Here is a 9,046-nt window from a genome sequence, read left to right on the forward strand (position 1 = left end):
CGTGTGAGCAGGGCCGGTGATCCCGGGACCTGCACCCTGCCTGGTGCAGAGACAGAGGCCTCAGCAGAGACGGAGGCCTCAGGATTCCCATTTTGGTCCCCGCTGTTTCTTTTTGCACGTGGGAACAGCAGGTTTATTTCCTTAGAGGCGCTGCTGCAACCCATCCGTGGCATTCCCGAGGAGCTGAGCGTGGCAAGGAAAGCAGCAGCCACGGAGCGGCCTTGGGAACGTGGCTCCTGTGATAAGGACACCAGCACCTGCCAGATGTCTCATAGAGGATTTAGTTTCAAGATCCATGGCTGCTATTTCACAGGAACGTGTGTGTGGGGGTTCTCCTCTAATACACATGATTTGTTTAAAAAGTTTGCAGGTGTTAGAAGTTTTATTGAAGCCGGGGAGCGGAGAGGTTATACCCGGTTGCAGAGGTAATGCTTTCTCACGCAGACGGGGAGCAGGGAGTACATGCAGCCCGTGTTAAATAAAGGGCAGCTGTGCTGCCAGCACGATTTTATGCATATGGAAACTAATCCTAGCCATACCAAGCCAGACCTTTGTTTTTGCAAATCCCTTGTAGAGGACAAGAAAATCCACAGATTTCTTGCCATTTTCTCCTAAAGGCTGATGGGGACTCACAAGCCAGAGCTTGCCCAGGCCCTGCAGATGCTGGAAGCCCCACGCTGCCTTCCCCGCCGGCAGCTGTGGGGAAGCCCTGGTGGGAATTAGCGCTGCTGCTGTTGGGATACCCGCATGGATATCGATGGGGTTTGGAGGAGCAGGGAGCAGTTGCTCCCTTGGTCATCGCCCAGTGAATTCCTGGGACACGCTGTCTCTGTGGAGCTCAGGTGGAGAAGCAGATCCTTGCTGCAGCTGCAGGAGCTTGTTCTCCTGAGCAGGAGGGAGCGGAGGAGAGCGCCCATAGACAGAAGCAGCTCTTCCCATGGAGCTGCTCGTGGCTTCTTGTTCTCTCTTGCTTCAGTTCTGCCACTCACCAGAGCCCCAGTGAAGCCTATGGGGATATTTTTGTATCGGTGGGTTGTAACCTCAGCAATAAGAGGTTGAAAGGGCAGGTCTGAGCCAACTCTCAGATGAATCTTGAGTATTTCCATTTTACGTGCATGAGATCCCCCAAAATCATCTCAGTTCCATAGACCCCACTTATTTCTGCTGTGTGTTTGAATAACCCTCGACTCCTTTGCATCCTGGAGCAGCCTCTTTTCTCACCCCACTGCACTGTTCCTGGCACCCTCTGTGTGTCCCTTCCCTGAGCCAGTTCTGCCCTTTAGCCTCTTTCCTCTCTTGCTAAATTTCATTCAACATAAGCATTCCAGGGCACCATTTTCATTTTCTCCGCACAGACAAAATTAACACGAAGCTTCTGCCACGCTGCAGCAGAGCTTCAAGCACCCACCAGCAGTGTGCATATTTCAAAATAATGTAATGGCTCCTAATCCCGAATACTGCTAAAAGCAGCGCTGTACTCGGCTGTAAATTGCAGCACCGCCTGCCTGAACTGCAGCACCGGCGATAACGGCTCTGTTGCCACTGTTTATGTGTCCATACGCATGGCACCAGGATGACCATTTCAAGATCACATTGCCTTGCAGGAGCGCAGGCGTGTGGGGTGACACTGCAGCTTCTTCCCAGGTGCCTTCTGTGCTCCGTGCTACAAACCCCATCCAAAAGGGTTTCCACGGCTTCTCCTGGGAGCTTGTGGCATCCTCCTCCATTGGGCCTTGCACTTAGGACGTTTTTCCTGCTAGGAAGGATTCTTTTTTTTTTTTTTTTTTCCACTTCTGTCTTCATAGGAAAGTCCCTTTTCTATCACCTTTTGTCTCCAAGCTTCTCTTTCAGCAGAGTACTAGCTCAAGATGAGATCCAGGCAAGAACACTGGGGTCTGTTTTTCTCAGTTCCTGAGCCTTGTGGGCAAATTTTGGGGCTCAAGGGTTTTAGCTCAGTTACAATTTAAGCCTTTCTGTTTACACCTCACTCCGTGCACTGGATATAGCCACTTTTTTTTTTTTTTTTTTTCTTCAAGAAATAAGTATGGGCGGAGGAAGCAGAGGAAAGTTTGTCAAAACAGCAAGCTAAGGCTGATTGCCAAGGCCGTATATTCAATGAGAGCGTTCACTGCCTTGGGCCTTAGGTTTTGACTCTGTTTACAGAGGAATAGAGGGATTATAAGAACGTGTGTGAAAGAGCCCAACACATTAATTACTGCACGGGCTTTGTGATATGCTCTAACACGAGCTAATGGAGCGCGAGAAACCAGTGGAAAATGTTAGCAAGATCTCTCAGGATGTTTGTCTTGCGAGCTGATCCGGATGATCTCATACCTTCCAGTGTTTCAAAGAGCGGCGAACACGAGGTGTGAGCCGGGGCCGCCAAACGCGGCGGCGTCCAGCGCAAGGGGGTGAAGAACCCGTGCCCAGGACGGGCCCTGCAAGGAGGGAGATGGGGCAGGGGGCTTAGGGATGGCCAGGCGTGAAGAAACACAACGGGTCTCAGGGCTTGGTGTGCTTGCTGATAGGGTTATTGCTAAAGCTGGAAAATAAGGGGAGAGTACAATTTGAGGGCATCTGGAAAGCGTGAAATGATCTCTTTCTGCTGCTCCGAAACAACCTAAATCAGATGTAATTTGCTGTTACATAACTGCCAGCGTGCAGGGCCTGGATAAACAGCTCAAAGTGCAGGGGCAGCGAGGCAGAGCTGCTGGCGGGGGAGGAAAGGACGTTTCCTCCGAGCAACGTCCCCCCAAACCTTTCCTTCTGCGTGGGCCCGGTCCTGCTGTTGGAGGTGATGCTCAGGGGACCGAGTAATGACAAACAGTCCCAAAATTGTAGCTTGGTGATGTCCCGGGCAGAGGCCAGCGCGCTGTCTTGGTTCATAAGAGATGTCACCGTCTGTGTCCCGGGGCTGCGGTGACTTTCATTCATGCTGGAGCTGATGGGGAGCCGAGCGCTGCTGGCACGCACTGCCCCTGGGAGCAGGAAACCGCTCCCTGTATCCTTGCGTGATCCTTCTGGAGTGGAATATGTGCAGTGCCCTTGCTGGCAGTAAGAGCCTCGTAAGGGAAAAAGAAATGTTAACAAGCGGACGCAGATGTTTACCTTCCATGTGCACTAGGGAAGCTGGGGGAGAAGGCAGCGAGGAGAGAGGCCTGAGCACAGGAGAGGATAGTCTCAGAAAAGCTGACTTGTATGGGACTGAATCTGTGTTTCCCTTGATTTTTGCTGTGGCTTTTATTTGGCCTAGCATTTTTTATTTAAACCCACCATTCTATTCAAAGAAAAAGATAATTGCATTTTTTTGTTCTGCATGGACCTCTCAACATGATTAAGATGCAAAGACAAATGACTGGACATAAGGATGATGTAATGTGCACAGACAAGCCAAAGTCACTGTGGCCCAGTTTAAAAACATGGCACTCTTCCAGGATCTATTTGTTTCTCTTAATACCGTGATTTGTTTTTATATATTGCTCCCTATAATCATCATCCCACTGCACATTCACTGGCTCTAGGTTCAATGTAATATAAATCTGGAATTAGTCTATTGAAGTCAATGTCAGATACATTTGCTTTAACGATTAAACTAGGTCTTAGTCTCATTTATCCTACTGTAGATTTGGAATAACTCCACCAAAGTGAATACAGCTTTTCTGTATGGCACTTTCTGAAAGGCCCTTGCTCTAGTCCTTGGCTTCCTCCCTGACTCCTGGGTTAAATTGCTCACTGAAGGTGGCATCTTGCTGTGGCTGCAGACTAGGCCTTGCTCTAAGCTGTGTCGGAAGCTGCGCGGCTGCTCCAGGCCGCTGGCTCTGCCTGCTGGCCTTCCTCCATCACATCACTTAAATCGGCCTCTTGAACGCTCACTAGACCTTGGATCAGGCTGCAGAGTGGGACTTCTAAACACAAAAATGTTTAAGCAACAGATTTATTGGTGCTGCCAGATCTGGAAAACAGCTTTTTAATGTCCATACGGTCCCTTGATTTCCTCCTTACCTCTGCTTGATGGAGCCACTCTGGCCTGTTCCGTGAAGATGGAGATGTCAGATGCAGGCCAAGCTGCTGCTACCTTTGGTTCTCAGTCATGCTAGGCTCTTAACTCACAGCTCTCTACTAGTTCATGCTGTGTTTGAAAAAATGCAGCACATGTCTAGTTAGTACTGAGTTCAGGGTGTCCTTAATGTCCAATAACTATTCCTTATTGTGCCTGTTTTCAGTAGCTCAGGAAGAAAATGTATGTGCAAGTCAAGAGGACCTGGCCTGTACTAAAGTCAGTTCTTTTATGGGTATATGTGTGATAATTACCAGAGAAAACCCATGTTGCTGTGCTCCGTATGCTTCATTTAGTGGGTGCTGTCTGGTTTTGGTTAGCAGAGGGTGCACGTCGGCCCCACGCTCTGGGTCTCCAGCACATTGAGGACCTTCTCTCCTGTAGGTGCTGCTGGCAGCTTCCTGCCACTAAGGAAGAGTAAAGGGCAACTTTTCAGTCTCTTCATTTCTACACTGTGGTGATCTGGACTAGTTCTGATATATCTGAGGACAGACTTTGACTTTTTCCTCCTTTCTCAGATGGAGATTGCACTTTTATGGGTGACCAAAACATACCTCCTACTTTCCAGAGTTTTCCATAAGCTTTTTTCCTTAGTTGTGCAGTAAGCATGCTTCTCTTGCTCCCTCTAGGTTCTTATGTGGTAGGATAGCCAGAAGGACACTAGAAATTGGGAATTTCTCAAAGGGGAACTGGGGAATTTTATTTTGCTTGTGAGGTTGCGTGTCCTGTGATGTGATGACCTCGCAAGTGGATCTAAAGCTCTGAACAGGCTGCCCAGAGAGGTTGTGGAGTCTCCTCCTATGGAGATCTTCCAAACCCACCTGGATGCCACCCTGTGCCACATGCTCTGCGTGTCCCTGCTGGAGCAGGGGGGCTGGACTAGATGACCTCTAGCTGTTCCTTTCACCCTTAACCTTGCTGTGATTCTGTGATTCCATGTTCCCAGCCACAGTCATCACTAGAGATGAGGTAGGGCTTGAGAGCTCTCCCCATTTAAAAAAAAAAAAAAAAAAAGAGAGAGAGAGAGAACATAAACTACAGCTTTAACATTTTACTGCAGCAGAATTTTCACTTTGAAGGGTTTGTCTTTCTACCCCCACTGCAACATTTTAGTGTTCTATTGCTTAAAAATTGCCCAAGTAACGGGTTTTTTTTCACATGGAAAAAGTGTTTCACAAAAGATTTCAGTTAGAAAAATCCCATTTTGCCCCAAAACATTGTTCCTACTCACTTTGTGTATCACTTTAGAATATACAAAGAGTTTTTGGTCCCTCTCTGAGAATGCCCCAGACCGGCAATATTCTACCAGCTTCTTTTCCAATTTAAATTCAAAACACAGACTTTCTCTCTGTTCCTTTTCTCAGATGACATTTAAACCTGTCAGCAGTTACAACTGGTGTCATGTAATCTTTGTAACCAATGCAAAAATCACTTTCTTGCTTCATGATGGTTTCTAAAAACGGGGGGAGAAAAGCAAAAGAATGAGGATGGCTAAGAATAGACACAAATATTCTGAAATGCCCTTGTGCTGCTTTCCCTGTGATTGATCTAGCCATTTCCACTGCTCCTCCGCTCTCAAAGCAAAACTGGTCAGTGATAAGGAATAAAGCAACATGGACAGATGCTAAATACATTTAGCAGCGGGCGAACGGCATGGACGACGTGTCACTCCTTGTCCTGCATCTGCTATAGGGATCCCTGCGGCCAAGAGGAGGGCCCAGGGACCGCAATGTCCCTGAACACAACCAGGTTTCCTCTGTAATCAGTGCGGTTTGGGCAATGCCTGTGCAGCCACACGGAGGAGGAACACACTGCAGCGCAGAGCAGGCAAGACAGAGATAGCTCATTCCTGTAAATTATATGATCTTCTCTTATCAGAGCTGTGGTAATTCATGATTTGATGAGCTCAGGAGAAGGACTCGGTACTTTGAACTTGTTTGGCAAGGCAGCCTAGCACCGCTCACGTTAGACTCGCAACTGTTGTTGTGAACTTGCCCTCATTTCCCACATTTCTAGGTCATAGCTTGCCTTTTTCTTGTTAATTGAAAATCTGACATTTCCATTGATTTTAAAGTAGTGCATTTGTCACAGATGCAATACATAGATGATTCCCGGCTTGAGAGTACTGGCAGCAGTTGCAAGTTTTCTGTATGTAGTCTAGGTATAGGCTACCTGAGTATGTTTTGTCAGGTACAGAAGACCAAAATTTGGCCACTGGTGAACAGCAACCCATCCTTGCTTACATAAGGTACAAAGGGTGATCTACAGACCTGTCTGGCTGTTTCCATTTGGCCATGATTAATATATTCCAGTCTATAGCCAGTTATTTTTATAAACTTTGCAAACAAAAACTTCATGTTTTGGAACCAAGTTCAAATATGGGAACAATTTTATTCCAAACACCAGCATTTCTGATGCAAGATGTGAAGGGTGTCCAGAAATACTGTGCTTCCACTGAATGTTTTGGTCCCAAGATACAGCATTTTTAAAGCATTACAGAAGCAGAAACAATCCCTGTGCTTTGAAAGCTTTTTATACCGACTCTGCTTCATGGAAATACTGACTCAGGGCCAAGTGGTTGATTGTATCATATGATGTAACGAGGAGCTGGAAGTTTAGCAGGGAATTAGAATAATGTATTTTGCGTGCGTCTGTGTGAAGTGTGTGGGGGGTGGGCACAGCGTTTACTAGAAAGCTTTAAATCTTTTGTGGCTGTATGTTATTCACTGGCAAAAATACTAGAGGCGTTGTTGAAACCAGCAGGGATTAGATGTGCGATGAGCTCTTAGCTGCTGCGCTGAAGTCATGGTCAAGATCTTTCCAGCTCACTTAGGAAAGGCTGCAAAATCCTCCCTGCTGGGGTGCAAAGCCGTGCTGGATCCGAAGGGAAAGGGACTTTGCAGCGCGGTGCTTCTGGAAGGAGGATGAAGGATGGAGAAGGCTAGTGCAGCAGTCAGAGTTATCCTGGTGACCAGGTTCTGGCCAAGCTTGTGCTGGTGCCAGCCCCCAAAGTCCAGGTGCCCTGTTGCAGCTGCAGGACAGGCAGAGCCACAAGTCACTGCTGCACTTTGTTCCCACTTTCTAAATATGTATATGCATATTTATATCTCTATATAGGTGTGTGTGTATATATATATGTATATCTCCTTCATGCCCAAAGGACAATGTGGTCTCTTTGCGCCCCGTGTCGCTACAAGGCCGTCCCATTGTGCCTCTTCCCACCTCAAGTGACTTACGGCACAAGGGCGAAAAGCGCTGAGCTCTCTTCAGTGCTCGTGTCTCAAATGGTGGGTTCCAGCATTGGAACAGGTCATTAGTTCTTTGATTTTTCTCTCTTTTGGATGTTTTAATGCATTTGATAAAGAAATAGATACTCATTAGTACATAAAGAAGCCCCTTGAGATATTGGATTAAAAACAGAGGATTCAGGTTGCCTTTATTCGTTATGGAAATACTTGGGACCTCAGTGGACGTGTAAATTTTAAAATTATTGGGGCATAGAAGTACATGACAGTGTCAGCCTGGGCTCCTGTCAAAGCCACTACTCGAGTATGTGCTCAGTTACACAAATACTGCCATCAGCTTTTACTGCTGATGTGACCGGTGTAGAATACATGTTGTATTTGCATGGAAAGATGAACCAGAAAGCGCAGAGAGGATCCGCAGGCAGACCTTGCTAAATGTTGCTTTTTATGCAAGTCGCAGCTCACAGCGTGAGCTCGGTCACCAAGAAGGCCCGTGAAGGAGGCGCTGGGACACAAGGGCCCCGGCGCGTTGGCCGCTGTCCCGCACCGCTCACCAGCCACGATGTGGAGCTTGTGTTTTCCCCGTGCAATTCCAGGGAGCTGCAGCTAACCTGGGGCTGCAATGCTCTTACCCGTCACGAGCTCTGCCCGTGCTCCTACTCCCCGCGCACCAGGAGCCCTCCGTGACTCCCTGCTTCAGTCCGAGCTCTCTGCCCCGCTGCGGACAACAGCTCGAGCCTCTCCTCTCACAAGGCCCGTGTTTGCGCAGAGTCATTTGTTACACACTCGCCTCGATCTGTGCAAAGCTGGCAGCGTCCTCAGGGAATATTTTTGTGCCCGCAGTTTCTAAGCGGCACTGCTGTCACCAGCCACGTATCGCCATTAACAGCAAGGCTCCGGAGGCCGCACGCGCGGAGCGTGAAGTTAGTTAAACCTCTGAACATCCCGTGTGATAATTAATCAGGCAACAGAGTGAACTTTTAGTTAAAATTCTTGGGTTAGGCCGCATCCCCAAGGTCGGGACAGGTTTCCCTGATAAGCACCCAGCATCTCCACAGGCTCGAGCGGGACACGGGGGTCACCCCGGTGCCGTTTGCCCTTTGGTTTTAAAAACGCTCCTAATTTTCGCCCGGGCTGCGGTGGGGCTCTGCCCCCCTGCGCACGCTAATTGTTTGTAGTCGACAACGCGTAATTGCAAATCTTGGCTCTCTGCGGGAACTCTTTTATCTGGGTGAGCGGCGCATTATGTAAGCAAATAGGGAAGCTGATGGCTTTGGTGGGAGACATATTTCATCCAGCCTTTAAACTAATTTCTGGCCTCAAATAGCAGGCGCAGCCCTTGAAGAACCACCGAGTCCTGGGCCGTGGCCAATAAATCCGCATAATTGCGAGCCCATCCCCAGCTTTTCTCTGCCTCTAGAAATAATCTCGCTCCTCCTCTACGCGTATTTATTAAACCCTGCCTTGAACTGTGTGAAGCCAGCGTGGAATTTGCCTGAGGTTCCTCACTGCCGGTGCTGGCTCAGGGCTTCGCGGCAGTACAAGGAAGATTAAGCGAGGTCCCGGGGCTGGGAATAACCTGCTCCTGCTGCTGGAGGGAGCGGGAGCGCGCGGAGGCGGGATGGAGCGGAGCCGGCGCCGCCGCGGGCCCGTTGAGGCCGGCCTTGACGCGGAGCGGGGCCTCGATCCGCCCCGTCGCTCCCAAGCCGAAATTCCCAGCTGTGGCCTTCCCGCTTGCCCCATA

This window comes from Tinamus guttatus, unplaced genomic scaffold, assembly GCF_059628265.1.
Source record: "Tinamus guttatus ecotype Peru unplaced genomic scaffold, ASM5962826v1 Tinamus_guttatus_pri_ptg000198l, whole genome shotgun sequence".
Lineage (NCBI taxonomy): Eukaryota > Metazoa > Chordata > Aves > Tinamiformes > Tinamidae > Tinamus > Tinamus guttatus.